At 40.7% G+C, this 16,968-nt stretch overlaps 1 protein-coding gene across 1 annotated transcript in view; it reads left to right on the forward strand.

Annotated features, from left to right (window-relative positions):
* CNTN5 (contactin 5) overlaps positions 1–16,968 on the forward strand; it is a 2,004,044-nt gene that overhangs the window by 1,499,567 nt on the left and 487,509 nt on the right. The gene's annotated exons all lie outside the window — the stretch shown is intronic.

Raw genomic sequence — 16,968 nt, forward strand, 5'->3', positions numbered from 1 at the left:
TATGTGACAACACTGAAGAATACTTTGCTACAAAGTAAAGTAGGGAGTGTACAGCTTGTATAATTTGCTGTTCCCTCAAAATAACTCACCACACAGCCATTAATGTCTAAACCGCTGGCAACAAAAATGAGTACACCCCTAAACGAAAATGACCAAATCGGGCCCAAAGTGTCAATATTTTATGTCCGACTTCCATGCGACTTCAATGGGATACAACTTTGATCCAACCATACCAGGCCCTTTAAATCTGGTATGAATCTTGAGGAAGTAACCCCACAGCAAAATAAAATAAAAAAAAACGAAGTGGGGGTTCCCCATAAGACCATGCTAGACCCTAATCCGAGTGCTTAGCCCGACAGGTCAGGAAAGGGGGGTGAGCGAGTACCCCCCTCCTGGACCACACCAGGCCACATGCCCTCAACATGAAGGACAAGGTCTGCTTCCGACAACCCTGGGCGGTGGTTGTGGGGGTCTGTGGGCAGGGGGCTTATTGGAATCTGGAAGTCCCTTTAACAAGGGGGCCCCCAGATCCGGGTCCCCCTATGTACATTGTACCCCTATTCATACACCCCAAAAAAGTGTCAATAATAATTAACAGTACACAGGTCTTTGACAAAGTCCTTTATTAAACCGAAGAATGTCCCTGTGTCTTCTTTCTCTGGGGATGTCTTCTTCCTCCAGTTCTTCTCATTCCACCGATGTCTTCTTTCTCTGGTTCTTCTCCCTCTGCTGTCTCCTTCATCTGGTTCTTCTGCCTGTTCTTCTCCCTCCACTGATGTCTTCTCCCAACGCTAGCTCCCGCTCTTGTGTTAACTCCAATGTGTGCCATTTCTTATACAGCTATGGGGCGTAGCCATCTGGTGACAACATCCGGACACCCCACCCCTGTGTGATGTCACTTTCTGGGGCATCAGTTAGGATGATGGTCTGACTGGGATGAGACCTACATTCAAATCAATGGGCTGAAATTGTGCCTGAGTCAGACCAAAGTAGTGCAGGAACCTTTTTCAAAGTCGGACCGACACAAGTCAGACCAGTTAAGATGGCTCTCATAGGAAACAATTGATGTATACACATCATGCGATATGTGCTCCCAAAGTCGGAACGTATGTCGCACCAGTGTGAACCAGGCCTAACACTGAGCTACATGGTCAGAATCTGGTTAATTTGTTTCTCTGTTAGGCAGTTTCTCTGTAAATTCTATTCTTGGTTTTAGTGCAATCAACGCTAATGACTTGATATGAAGATTAGATTAATTCAGAATTACACACTAGCAATGCATCTTGGAGAATTAATTTGCAGAAAATCAGAAGTGCCTGGCTGTCATGCTGTTCCAATTGTTTTAAGGCTTTCTGAATTGTTAACCTGGAATAATGATGCATAACAAAAGTTTTGACTTCTATTTGACTTCATCTGCTACATGCTTGTCCCATAGTTGAACCTCTGTGTAGTTAAGGAAGTACTGAAGTGAAATTCTTCATATAAGGCATTAATCACAAAAAAATATATTCTGAAAATGTGTGCATATCCTCAGTCCATCCCTGTAGCTACAGCTGCTGTTTTTGGCTCTTCTTAACAGCCAGCAGGGAAAGTGATAAAGTAACTTCCCGCTGTAGCAAAAGTGCAAGTACTCATCCCTGGACACCCTTTAGATGTGCGTGTTCCAAGGAGGCAGCTGGATACTACATGGTGTAGAATTTAGCTATGCAGTCTACCCATCAGTTGCTTAATTACATTGTAAGTCCTGCTTCTGGAGCACTAATCAAGCAACTGATCAGCACAGCTAAAGTCTACATCATTTAGTAGCCAGCAGGGAGGAACATGCTTCCCTTAACGGGTGCTAGCGATGTGCTCAACCCACCTCATTACTTATACTAGGGTTTCTCAATCAGGGTTTCATGTAAGCCTAGGATCCCTCCAGCATTTGCTAGGGGTTCCTTGAGCAATGAGCAATTTCTGCCTCTCAGATAAGTTCCCATTGACACTGTTGATCTTTTTAGCTATCTGTAAGGGGGTAATTATTCCCAATGACCACAAGCATAAAGAGCATTTTTCTCACTGGTCATCACACTAATTTATCATTAGACATAGATAAAGTAATTTTTATCAGCGTTTCCCTGAGACAGAAAAGTTATTTCAAGGTTTCCTCTGTGTTGAGAAAGTTGACAAACGCTGACTTATACTCTCTGCTCTCGGTGCATCTGAATTTGTGACTACAAAAGGGAGATACTAATGCCGAGTACACACGATCGGTCAAACCGATGAGAACGGTCTGATGGACCATTTTCATCGTACCAAACCGATCTTGTGTGGGCCCCATCGGTTATTTATCCATAGGTTAAAAAAAAGCAATCTTGTTTTAAATTTAACCGATGGTTACCTAACGGATAGAAAAAAAACGATCATTTGTAGGCACGTCCATCGGTTAAAAATCCACGCATGCTCATAATCAAGTCGACGCATGCTTGGAAGCATTGAACTTCGTTTTTTTCAGCATGTCATTGTGTTTGACACGATCGTTTTTTTAACCGATGGTGTGTAGGCACGACTGACCATCAGTCAGCTTCATCGGTTAACCGATGACAACGGTCCATCAGACCATTCTCATCGGATGGACCGATCGTGTGTACAGGGCTTTAAAGAGCAGAATGAACTGTAGGAAGGAAAGGTCCTGTTGCCTTGAATTGGACGTAATGACGGTGAGGGGAAGTCCATCACTGGAGTGTGGGGGAGCGCCATTTGCAGGGGAACATATTATCAAATAAGTTGCTTATTTTAAAGTGCTTTTACTCTACCCAGACTAAATTAGCAGTTTACTCTTGCAGTACAGGGAAAGCCCCACTGCAAGGGAGGATTTAAAAATTTCCCAGAGTTATACTTTAAGGCCTACTACTCTGTGGCACAAAAGGTTATTTCAGGTAAATCAACTAAAAACTGACCCTTGCCTATTCAATGCTGTGTGACCCCCTATAACATGGACAGAAAAGTAGATAATGCCATATCTTTTCTGCTGGAGAATAAGTGCCATAGATAGCACTATCAATGCAGGGCAGTCAGGCTTCAAATATTATGCTTTGATGGAATTTAATATATTCAAGACAAGGATTCATGCCAAGATGTGAGAAATGGAAAGGTTGAGGAGTTAATTGAGATAAAGGAACTGGAGAACAGCAGAACAATATTGTACCTGAATATCAAGCAAGCAGAACCTATTGTAAAATATGAGTTGACGATCTTTGTCTGCTACTGGAAAAGTATGTATTTTATTAATGTTTTTTGTTTTGTATTGTGTGTAGGACAAATATTAAAATGTGAATAAGTTAACAAGAACATATTGCATTTATAGTGGAACTTTCAGCAGTACTGCACATTGCAGAGGAATCTTTCCCTTAATTGCATTACTGGGTAGCCTCAATTAGGGCAACTCTACTGTACTTTATAATCACCTTTCCTTATGTGGTAAACTGTCTGTAGAGCAAACTCAGAAATCCAGCAGATTTTAGTGATGCCTGACGTCCCCCTGCCCCAAGAGTGACATTGCTTGCATCTTTGAAATACACGGCACAAAAAGGGGTTGTAGTCTTATGTCACCTCTGGTTTAAAAACAATATGTGAAGTGTTCTGGCCCAGCAGCCTTCTATGATATTCTGTACTTTTTGTTTTTTAAAGCCTTGTAGATACTACTACCCGGTGGGTTGAACGAAAAAAACTGACAGCTCAGGTCGGAGCGGCTGTACTAGCAATCCGATGTTAGTATAGCAATCTCCCCTGCTGTGCCATTGTGTTCTGACAGTGGACGCCCCCCATGTCGGTACACTCCAGTCAGCGCTCTCAGCCATTGGCTGAGAGAGCCGATTACGAGCCAGTCGGCAGACCTTTTTCATGCATGAGCTTGAACGTCTGTTGGACCTGCTGCCATACACACAAGCTGAATGTGTTGAACTGGCCATTGCCGCCCGACATTCAGCTTGTGTGTACTAGGCTTTAAATTGTGTGTATATATATATGTGCACAGTAATTCTATTACATACAAAGTTTTATATTATATATAAACATTTTTGGTTTTGTTTGATTTTTGTCTGTTTTTCTTTAACATGAAATCCAGTTGAGTTGCTTATTGGTTAAATAGTTAATGGACATTGGCAATCCATGTTTTTGATATCCACAGATTCTAATGGACAATCAACGTTTCACATGTCTATGTTTAATTGATTAATTGTTATATAGATTAGAGGGATATATATATATATATATATATATATATATATATATATATATATATATATATATATATATACACACCTACACACACAGTAAAACCTTGGTTTGAGAGCGTTTTGCAAGACAAGACACATTTTTAAATAAACTTTGACTTGATATACAAGCAATGTTTTGATATACAAGTAGCGTCATGTCACAGCAGAGTATAAAAGATAAGAGAGGCACCTCTAAGGCCCCGTACACACGACCAAACATGTATGCTGAAACTGGTCCGCGGACCAGTTTCAGCATACATGTTTGGTCGTGTGTAGGCGCGAGCGGGCAGATTTCCAGCAAACATTTGCCCGCCGGGCCTTTTCCCAGCAGACAAATATTCCTGGACGTGTTTTAAAACCGTCCGCTGGAATCCTGCCCGCTCGGACATGTACGGTCGTCAGTACAGACCTACCGTACATGTCCGAGCGCCCGCCGTCCCTCGCATGCGTCGAATATATATATACATACACCGTATATACTCGAATATAAACCGACCCGAATATAAGTCGAGGCACCCAATTTTACCAGAAAAAACTGGGAAAGCTTATTGACTCGAGTATAAGCCTAGGGTGGGAAAGTAGCAGCTACTGTAAGCGGAAAAGAGGGTCAACAATGCCCATTTGCAGCCTCACTGTGCCCATTTGCAGCCTGACCTCACTGTGCCCATTTGCAGCCTGACCTCATTGTGCCCATTTGCAGCCTGACCTCACTGTGCCCATTTGCAGCTCTTCAACTCGACCATCCTCTCACCTACATTCTCTCTACCGTTTGTAACGTTAAGGAATGTGCCATCACTGTGGGGATGTGAGTTTCCCTGGGTGTACTCGTAGTATGGCAGGATCCAGTTGGTTCCCCCGGCAGGTTCCATTACCATAGCACCCATGGTAATTTGCAGCCTGACCTCACCGTGCCCATTGCAGAATCCAATTTGTGTACCTGCAGTCCATGCAGTGTTAAAAACTTGAGCTCCTCCTTGTGCTGTTCCGTGATAGGCAGAACACTCGGTTTCCCAGCAAACACTGTGTTCAGTGTTCCGCCTATCAAGGACGCCCTCTCGTCCTATCGTCTATCATGGACGAGAGGGCATCCGTGATAGGCGGAACACTGAACACAGTGTTTGCTGGGAAACCGAGTGTTCCCGCTATCACGAAACGACACAAGTTTTTAACACTGCATGGACTCGGATACACAGATCGGATTCTGCAATGGGCATGGGCGGCAATGGACTCTAGTATAAGCCAAGGGGGTCATTTTCAGCCCCAAAAAAAAGGGCTGAAAAACTCGGCATATACTCGAGTATATACGATATACTTTTATGTTGGTGAAACACTTTGGCTATGAGTAAGCACCATAACTGGTGTGACACACATTAGTGGTGTGTATTGGTCTGTATTGTTCCGTGGATGTATTTGGATTCTGTTTTTATACATTAAAAGGTGAACATTTGGAGTGCGGCTATCCAGCGTTTTTGTTCTCACGTTCCTGTTGCAACCAGAGCCGCCACCCAGTCCATTGTGGAGACAGCTGATACTAGGAGGGGTGATTATCTTAGAGTGGTGTATCTCTATCACAGGCTGTCTATAATTGTATGTCCTGAATTCTGGTAGAGGCGTGAGACAATTACAGAAGTACAAGTGCATCTAAGGAAATCTGCTCTACACATTTAATAATGTTATTAGTTATAGAAAATCCTGGATACTTGTAGATAGAAATTGGAAAGTAATAATAGAATTATTATTACAATTTCTTATTTATCAAATTATATTTAGCAATTTGTAATAAAACGGGCATTTCCCTTTGATAGTCATTCTTCTTTTGCACCAATCATATACCGTACTTACTGTATAATGAAATGAAAAGAATCATTTTGCAGGCAGTCATTTCTATAGATTTGAAATGCTGTGAACAAATCCTAACCAAACAAATAAAATAAAACCAAACACAATACTTGAGTTACAATTTCAAGTTGAAACACTTATGAAAAATGTATTGTTGTTTTGCATTCACAGCAAACACATTGCAGACACCAACAAATAACTGCATTTTTTTTTCCTATTTAGAATCCAAAATGTTCTCTAGTAGAGAAAAGAAACTGTTATAAAAGAAAATCTCCTCGCAACAAAAGAAGCCAATGCATTATTTATGAGAATTTAGATTAAACAAATTAGGTTTGCTTGAAATTAAACTCAATTTGGGTAAAACAGCATACAGCATTTGTTGTTTTATCTTTTCTGAATTGGAATTTGTGGATTTAGGAGAAAGTAGCAGATGCTTTAATAGTTGAAGCAATTGTGAGCTCATCTCCAGGCTGACACAGACAGGAATGGAGTTTTTTTATTTTTAATGTGTTGTATTCAAACTGAAAGAAGCTAAAGCAGGGCAATGAAACAATGAAGGGAACGAGCATTAAAGGAAAGATTTCATTAAGTGAAATAGTGTGTACTAGCCTACTATGTTGGAATAACAGTGTAAACCGTAAAAGGCAAAAATGAAAGGCCAACTCCATCCATTAAGGAAAAATAAAAGTTTTGCATTTGCATATTACAGTTTGTGTAATTGCTGTTCCTGTCTACCTTGGGGAAATTTGCCCTAAATATAATTAATTAAGTAAAGTCAGGATTTCACACACCTTTATATGCAAGAAATGCACCAGTCATGAAACCCAAGTAAAAGAAAGCCAACATTTCATATAATCTTTGATGTGTTAATGTTATCTTAAAATCAAGTGTCAATCTCTTTTAACCACTTCAGCCCCGGAAGATTTGGCTGCTCAATGACCAGGTATTTTTTTGTGCTACGGCACTGCATCGATTTAACTGACTATTGCGCGGTTGTGCGAAGCCGTACCCAAACAAAATTTACGTCTTTGTTCCTCACAAATAGAGCTTTCTTTTGGTGGTATTTGATCATCTCTGCGGTTTAATTTTTTTTGCACTATAAACAAAAAAAAGAGAGACAATTTTGAAAAAAACACAATGGCCCGGATTCACAGACAGCGGCGCACATTTATACCGCCGTAGCGTATCTCCTGTACGCTACGCCGACGCAGTGCAGAGAGGTAAGCACTAAATTCACAAAGTCAGTGCTCCCAAAACTGCGCTGGGTTTCCTAGGCGTAAGCCGGCGTAGGTGGAAGTGGGCATGAGCCATGCAAATGAGACGTGACCCCATGCAAATTATGGGCCGAGCGTCAGACAGATACGTATAACGAACGGCGCATGCGCCGTCCCGTGGACGCATCACAGTGCGCATGCTCAGAATCACGTCGGAACAACTGCCTAAGATACGTTGGATCACTGCCTACGGCGTGAACGTAACCTATGCCCAGCCATATTCACGTCCAACGTAAACTACGTAAAATACGCCGGCTTTGCATGGATGCTGCTGAGTTACACCTCCTTTATGGGGTATAACTTTACGCCGGACGTATGACTTTACACGCACTGCGTCAGACGCACGTATGTTCGTGAATTGCTGTATCTCCCTCATTTGCATCTTTGAATAGAAAATCAATGGGAGCGCCACATGCGTCCAGCGTAAATATGAGCCCACTCTTCGCCGGCGTAGGCAAGTTACGTCGGTGGGCTAAAGCCTATTTTCAGGCGTATCTTAGTTTCTGAGTCCGGCGCATAGATACGACGGCGCATATTTGCGTATCTGGAGATATATTTTTTACTTTTTGCTATAATAAATATCCTATTTTTTTTTTCCTTTTTAAAAGCAAATTTTCTCCTTAGTTTAGGCCAATATGTATTCTACATATTTTTGTTAAAAAATGTATCGCAATAAGCGTATATTGATTGGTTTGAGCAAAATTTATAGTGTCTACAAAATAGGGGATAGATTTATGGCATTTTTATTATTATTTTTTTTTAATAGTAATGGCGGCGATCTGCGATTTTTATCAGGACTGCGATATTGCGGCGGGCACATCGGCCACTTTTGACAAATTTTTGAGGCCATTGACAATTATACAGCGATTAGTGCTATAAAAATGCAGTGATTACTGTATAAATGTCTCTGGCAGGGAAGGGGTTAACACTAGGGGGCGATCGAGGGGTTAACTGTGTTCCCTCACTGTGTTCTAACTGTAATGGGGATGGGACTAACTAGGGAAAGAGAGAGATCTGTGTTCATACATTGTGTGAACACACGATCAGTCGCCTCTCCCCTGAAAGATCTGGGAAACACACACAGATCCCGGTTCTCACTCTGTCACGAGTGATCACAGGAGCCCGGTGGTCATCGCGCCCGCCAGGCACAAGCATCTGCTCCGACGGCGAGCCGCCCAGCCGTGCCATTCTGCCGCAGTAAAACTGCGACGGCTGGTCGGCAAGCAGTTAAAGTTTCAATAAGTAAAATGTATTAAATGCAAAAAAGTATATAATAATAATAATAATAATTATTATTATTATCATTCAGGATTACTCTTAAAATAAATACCTAGTGACATTTTTCATTCAAGCATTTTCGAGATGGGTAAAGGTAAAAAATATTTTTTTTAAAAGTGAATTTTTTTTTACTTTATGATGTATTATCCCAAAAAGCCAAACCTTAAAGGATAAGTTCAAGTTTAGGGCAGAATTGCACTTTTCATAATAAATAGAATTGTACAATGCCAATGCCATCCCTATGTGCTTTTCTCTCACTTACCTTTTCCGTGGAAGGTTTAAAACCTTGTCAGTTTATTTGGATTTTTGAAATGATTTTCAGATTCCATCACTTCCTATAGAATCTCTTAGGCCGCGTACACACGATCAGTCAAAACTGATAAAAAAAGGGACTGAAGGACCGTTTCATCGGTTAACCGATGAAGCTGACTGATGGTCTTATGTGCCTACACACCATCGGTTAAAAAACGATCGTGTCAGAACGGGGTGACGTAAAACACACAATGTGCTAAAAAAACAAAGTTCAATGCTTCCAAGCATGCGTCGACTTGATTCTGAGCATGCGCGGCCTTTTGACCGATGCTTTTGCGTACTAACGATCGGTTTTGACCTATCGGTTAGGCGTCCATTGGTCAAATTTTAAAGCAAGTTCTCTTTTTTTTGACCGAAGGATAACTGACCGATGGGGCCCACACATGATCGGTTTGGACCGATGAAACGGTCCTTTAGTCTGTTTTCATCGGTTTAGACTGATCGTGTGTACGCGGCCTTAGCATTCACTTCCTGTAGGTCATCTCCCAGAAGCCTTCACTTCCTTGTTGCTTCACAGAAGAGTGCGTGATAGGGTGTGTTTACCACTCTGAATCACACTTCCTTATTACAATACTACCTTCTCCCCACTCCCTATACAATCTCCTTTAGATCCTTTAGATCTCCCATCAGCTATGTAGTACAAGGGCCTGTCTGATTTGATACAAATTTAATGGATTGTTCAGGTGTGTTGTCCAATTCCATAGTTCTGGTAAATCTAACGGGAATTATATAGAGATTGTACAATCAGATTGCATAGTGTAGGGCAATGACACTGAAACTAGCTAATTTTAGGTGTATAAATGTGGCCATACACTATACAATCTGATTTTACAATCTCTGTACAATTTCCTTTAGATTTACCAAAATTATATAATAGGAGGACACAGCATCTATCCAATCACTCTGTATCCAATCAGGCAGGCCATTGCACATCAGGTGTGTCAGGCCCCAGGGGCATGCAGTCCCGGGGAGTTTAGCATGCACTCTCCTTGTGTTGTGATCAAGCAATAAATCATCCGTTTGGACGCTATTTACATAGTTCCATGGTGTGCTGGCAAATATTCTCATTGTGACACGTACCAGAATCCAGCTGGTTGTTTCTACAGCACCCAAATTCAAGAGCTCATCCAGGAATGTGTGCGATGGGAATATGAAGTATAGCATGCAGTCTAAGCCCGTCTGAAAAGAAGCTGGGGAAACCAGGCAAATGCATGCATGGAGGAATGCTGGGGGTGCTGTGAAAACTTAGTTGATGGGTGAAGGTGTGCTAATGAGGTCAGCTGGTAAACTCCTTCCTGTGTCTTACTGGTTCCTCTGTCTGGATGTGTATACCAGGGAGTCTCAGAAACTTTCTAGGAAATATAGCAATGGCTAAGGTAAGGCCTTATTATCAAAATCAAAGAAAGCTTGTATATTTCTGCAACAGACGTACATTAACCACCTAACCCCCGGACCATATTGCTGCCCAAAGACCAGAGCATTTTCTGCGATTCGGCACTGCGTCGCTTTAACTGACAATTGCGCAGTTGTGCGACATGGTTCCCAAACAAAATTTTTTCCCCACAAATAGAGCTTTTTTTTGGTGGTATTTGATCACCTCTGCAGTTTTTTTAGTTTTTGCGCTATAAACAAAAATAGAGCGACAATTTTGAAAAAAATGAATATTTTTTACTTTTTGCTATAATAAATATCCCCCAAAAATATATATAAAAAAAAAATTTACTCAGTTTAGGCCGATACGTATTCTTCTACATATTTTTCATAAAAAATCGCAATAAGCGTTTATAGATTGGTTTGCGCAAATGTTATAGCGTTTACAAAATAGGGGGTATTTTTATGGCATTTTTATTAATATTTTTTTTTACTAGTAATGGTGGCGATCAGCATTTTTTTTTTCGGTACTGCAACATTATGGCGGACACTTCGGACACTTTTGACACATTTTTGGGACCATTGGCATTTTTATAGCGATCAGTGCTATAAAAATGCATTGGATTACTATAAAAATGCCACTGGCAGTGAAGGGGTTAACACTAGGGGGCGGGTAAGGGGTTAAGTATGTTCCCTGGGTGTGTTCTAACTGTAGGGGGGGTGGCCTCACTAGGGGAAATGACTGATCTTCTGTTCATACATTCTATGAACAGAAGATCAGCATTTCCCCCCCTGACAGGACCGGGAGCTGTGTGTTTACACACACAGCTCCCGGTCCCCGCTCTGTAACGAGCGATCACGTGTGCCCGGCGGCGATCGTGCCTGCCGGGCACGCGCACAGGAGTCGGGGGCGCGCGCGTGCCCCTGGTGGCCTGCACGAGAGCCGAGGTAGAGCTACGGGCTCTCGCGCAGGGGAGCCGACTTGACGCCATAAAATGACGGTGGGCAGTTGGCAAGCAGTTAATGGTATATTGGTACATAGGGAAGCTGGACTTTAGAAAAAAGGTGAACTTAGCCTTTAATATAGTTTTAGTAAGCCCACAAGACAAAATTGCTTTAAAAATGACATATTGTTCAGGAAAATGTTTGCAAAATTACATAAACATATAACACTTTTCAGGATTTCACATGTGGGTTTAAAATATGCCAATATGCGAATCACGTCAAAATAAAGAAATACGCATACAAGCTAACATGCAGGGCTAAAAATTTAAGATCCTGTTTCAGAAATAAACCAAATTAACACTGGTAACACACACACTGAAAAGTCTAATGCAAATATTATGAGACATTCTAGCTATTGATAATGAGGTGAAACTTCAGCGGATAAATGCCTCCGTAATCAAGCAGCTTCCAACTGGAATTAAAGCTTACAGCGTCCCCTATATGTATTTCTTAAGCCGCTAAAATTTTTAAACATTTTTTCTGAGCAGTATCTGAAGCTATTTTTGTCTTGTGTTCTTACTCATACTATGGTGAGTTTTTCCCTCATTTCCTGTGTCACCAGGACAGGAAATGAGGGCAAACTTCTCCATGGAGGACATAGACAGCAGTGGAAACTTTTTTTTCTAGCAGAGTGAAGGAAGGTTAGGATATCTGTGGATGCAGACAGCAGAAAACCTGCCAGAGGTTTTGTCTTCTCAAAATATTGTTTAGCTGTAAGTGCACTCTTAAAAAATATAGAATCACAAGATCAAGGATTTAGGCAAGGAGAATGTAAAGATAATGATTTTTTGAAAACCTGCTGTCTACAGAGCAGTGTGCAGAGAGCACTATATCATTGACAGTTGGGAGTTGGTTGGATAAAAATTGATCCCCACAGTGTGCAGCCTCTGTTTGTTATATACATCTCAAGGCTTCACTTTCAATTTTGACTGTATTGTATCTTCAAAATAACTTTTATTTCAGAGTTAAATGGGTTTTCACATGGGCTAGCACGAAGGTATTCCAAATAAAGAGACAACACAATATTATAATACAACACATATTTATTTAACTCGGAATTTATATGGCCACGGTGTTATCCATAAGGGGTTAACATGAATATTTTAATTAAAAATAAATAAGCCATCTTGGCTAAAATATATTTAACACAAATTAAATGGTGTCCATCCAGTCAAAGCTGGTCGACTACTCCCCTATTTGGACAACAACATGACTACGAAGATAGTGAGGGTGGGCGGGCATCGCTGTCTGGTCAGGAACAGTCAGAGGGACCTCCGCTCCTGGTCCTTTTATTGGCTTCTTTTGCGTGGGCTAACAAGCCCGCCCAATCCTACCAATCAGCTGTTCGGCTGCATCCACCAATCCCATGGCTGTTGCTGCCCAGGGATACCGCAGCTACCATTAGCAACCAGCAGAATAAAAAACACAGCAGGAAAACTGCAAGCCCTCCCTTTGAGCTAACCTATGTTGTCGCAGCTTATTGCTGTGACCTTTCACTCAGCCATGATCCCAGTAACCGTAACACAGCCTTTTTCAACCAGGGTGCCTTCTGGGATCTTCAGGGGTGCCTTGACAAAATGCCTAAAAATTGCTCCAAATTGCCCAAAAATTGTGTACAAGTCAGCGGGTGGATCAAGTCTACTTTTTTGTTACTCAAAGCCACTGATTTCATTGTGCAGCATTACACAACCTTGGGTGCTGTGAATGCCAGCCGCCAGCGTCCTAACAATCTGTGATGCCATTGGTTGATAAGAAGGACATCAGCCCCACCTGCCCCTCTCTGTCAGCATTGTGGTCACATTCCCTGTGAGGGGAGAGAAAATGAGGAAGACATTTTGGGATACCAATCAGACACCCAACATAAATCACTAATGTTGGGTGTCCTATTTGTATGGAAGTTGCACTGCGTACAAATATTAGTTTTGTTTTTCTTTTACATTTTAAAATGGGGTGCCTCGAGATTGTGCATAACTTTAAAGGGTGCCTTGACTGGAAAAAGGTTGAGAAGTTGTAAAGTACTTAGGAGAAGGTAATAATAATAAAAAAGATGTACTGTGTGTATGTATATATATATATGTATATGTGTATACATATATATATATATATATATATATATATATATATATATACAGTATATATAGTTGAATGTGTCACAACAGTGTCAGAATATCAGCTTATATCCTTAACCTGTGTACACACGATTGATTTGTCCGATGAAAACAGACCTTTCATCGGACAAACCATTCGTGTGTGGGCCCCATCGGTCTTTTTCCATCGGTGTTAAAAAATAGAACACGTTTTAAATTTTTCCTATAGATAAAAAGCCGACAGAAAAACTCCGATCGTCTGTGTGGAACTCCATCGAAGAAAAATCCATGCATGCTCAGAATCAAGTCAACGCATGCTCGAAAGCATTGAACTTAATTTTTTTTGGCTCGTCGTAGTGTTGTACGTCACCACGATTTGGCAAAGTCGGACTTTTTGACTGATGGTGTGTAGGCAAGACTGATGAAAGTCAGCTTCATCGGATATCCGGCGAAAAAATCCATCGGATTAGATTCCATCAGATATCCAATCGTGTGTACGCGGCTTAAATGAATGCCATGCTGCCACGCTGTTGCACACAAAAAGGGAAATCCGTTAGGCCTGCAAAGACCTTCCAAAAAGAAAGCAGGTGGATAAAATAAGCTTTTTATTACACCAAAGTCTTTAGCCATTTTTGGCCCTGGACAAAGGTTGGCTGCAACTCATCTAAATGCCATTGTAATAAAATGTCTATACTATGTTTTGGTTTTGTGAAAAAAAAAAGGTTTATTTTGAAACTCAAGTTATAGTAAGTAGAAGACACCATGTAGTGCTAAAAATTTACAAAGAATAGTAAAATATTTGTCTTTGGCACTGGAAAATGTCCGCCGGCTAATTGAACTTTACTTTGCTTTATGCACTTATCCTTTAATTGCTCTGGTCAGCTGTTTTTTTGTAAGAGCCCTGCTTGCCTGTGGCTTTTAGTTCAGGTTTCCTATTGATCTAGCTCCATATGTGAGCACTATACCCTCTGTCATGTTCTGTCTATGTCAACGGCTCAGCATCACATCCAGTTGTAGAACACCCAGCAGCTGCTAGAACTCCAACATGTTTCAATCATTGCCTTCTCTTGGTGAAAACTGGTTTGATCATGGCCTTGGCTCTTATTCGACATCATGCTTAGAGCTGGGGATTTCAAACTGTAATGGTTTGGAAGGAAAATAAAAATAATTGTGATGTGAATCTGACACATTGGTATTAAACAGAATTCCAGTGTCATGTACTGATATAGGACAGAATGTTGTGATCATTTAGGAAATCAGTAATTGCCTACCTTCTGTAGCAATGTGGCAGTCAAGGTAAGGTAAGGATGGATATTGCTAGCTATTGGCCACTCTTTGGCCTATGAATTGAGGTAAATTGCACCTCACCATCTCACAATGACAAACGGTTTTACATTAGACAACTGTTGAGAATTATGTCAGCTGTAGGGGGGAGTTATAGAGTGTCCAGCTTGTCCTTTTTGTCTTGTATTGCTATTTAAAACCTCTGACAAACTTGTTTTTAGCTCCCAGTGGGCTCCCAAACCTTTCCCTCTTTTCTCTATTTAGCTAATCTGCTTACTTGCTCTAGCCAGTTTTTTATCTGTCCTTTACAGTAAATGCCACTAAACGCTCAATGCCACACATGGCGTTCCATGTGTTGACTCAAAGGGGCTGAATACAAATGCACGCCACACTTTTCACATATTTATTTGTAAAAAGTGTTGAAAACCATTTATCATTTTCTTTCCACTTCACAATTTTGTGTTGATCTATCACATAAAATCCAAATAACATACATTTACATTTTTGGTTGTACCATGACAAAATGTGGACAATTTCAAGGGGTATGAATACTTTTTCAAGGCATTGTACATCCCATACATAGAAACAGGGGGCCAGATTCACAAAAGAGATACGACAGCGTATCTCCTGATACGCCGTCGTATCTCTGTGATCCGCCCGTCCTAACTATGCGGCTGATTCATAGAATCAGTTACGCATAGATAGCCCTAAGATCCGACAGGTGTAATTGACTTACACTGTCGGATCCTAGGATGAAATTCTAGGCCGGCCGCTAGGTGGCGAGGCCATTGCGGTCGGCGTAGAATATGCAAATGACTAGTTACGCGATTAACGAACGTCCGCGATGCCCATCGATCTAAATTTACGTTGTTTCCGTCGAGATACGCGTCGTAAAATTAGGGCTACCTCCTAGGTGTTCTAAGCAATGTTAAGTATGGCCGTCGTTCCCGCGTCAAAATTTTAAATTTCACGTCGTTTGCGTAAGTCTAAGGATGAACATACTTTGCACACTTTGATAAGTTGATTTAAATAAAGCATTAAATTCTTTTACATCTTAAACATTATTGAGACGCCAACACACCCCCTTTAATTGCTATGTGTGTTTGCATACATTGACAATAGTGTTTCATAAAAAAATAGCTACCCTTAGTGGAAATTTTACCCAATATAATTCTTATTCGTATCCATTAATTTCCACATAATGCATAAAAACAACAGACAAACCTTCTCAGTTTCACACAGTGCATCTTCTGTATGAGGAAATAAATTGTTGCACTTTCAGAAATTCAGACAGGTGTACACAGAGCACATATTGCTCGTGAGCGTGTTATCAGCCGCTCGCCAGACTGCAAAGAAGCCAGCACTGAAAGCAACAGATAATATTAATAATGCAATACGCTGATTTCTCCATTGAGAACACCTACGGCTTCACATTGCAATTCTCACACTAATATGTATGCCTTTTCCATTAGAGTACATTTCTATTGTTCTGAGTTATTCCAAGAGAAAGCTATCAAACAGGCGTTAACTGAAATGGAAATAGGAGCTAAGTGGTTATACGCCATAAGCTAGAAAGTCAGCCCAGTGCTGCAGGTCTGAATTATATTAATATTAAATATTAGTTAAACTGAAAGAACACTGAAACAGATCAAGAAATGTATAGGTTTGGTTGGCATTTTTAACTCAATAAAAGGAAAGTTTCACTATCATTAAAATTTGATTCTGTGTAATTGCAATGCAAGGTATATAATGTATTATTATTAAAAATGACTTTTTAAATCTGCAACCAGCAATTATTTTCTAAATCTTGAAACCGTCCAATGTTAGACATAGGGATGCCAGGTGGATGAGTTTTAAATCACATGTATAGTCAAAATATGTTTTAGTTTTTAGTAGACATGTGCATTCGTTTTCGTCCGAATGCATTTTCGTCTGAATTTTGGGAATTTTCGAGTTTGTTTTAACAAACGATAACGAACAAGCAGAATCCGAAATCCGAAAGATCCGACATTAACCACTTGACCACTGGGCACTTAAACCCCCTTCCTAACCAGATAAATTTTCAGCTTTCGGTACTCTCACAATTTGAATGACAATTACTCAGTCATACAACATTGTGCCCATCTGAAATTTTTGTCTTTTTCCCCCCACAAATAGAGCTTTCTTTTGGTGGTATTTGATCACCTCTGGGTTTTTTATTTTTTGCTCTATAAAAGAATAAACACTGAAAATTCTGTAAAAAATAAAAAAAATATTGTTTCT

This window comes from Rana temporaria, chromosome 2 (genome assembly GCF_905171775.1).
Source record: "Rana temporaria chromosome 2, aRanTem1.1, whole genome shotgun sequence".
In the NCBI taxonomy this organism is placed as follows: Eukaryota; Metazoa; Chordata; class Amphibia; order Anura; family Ranidae; genus Rana; species Rana temporaria.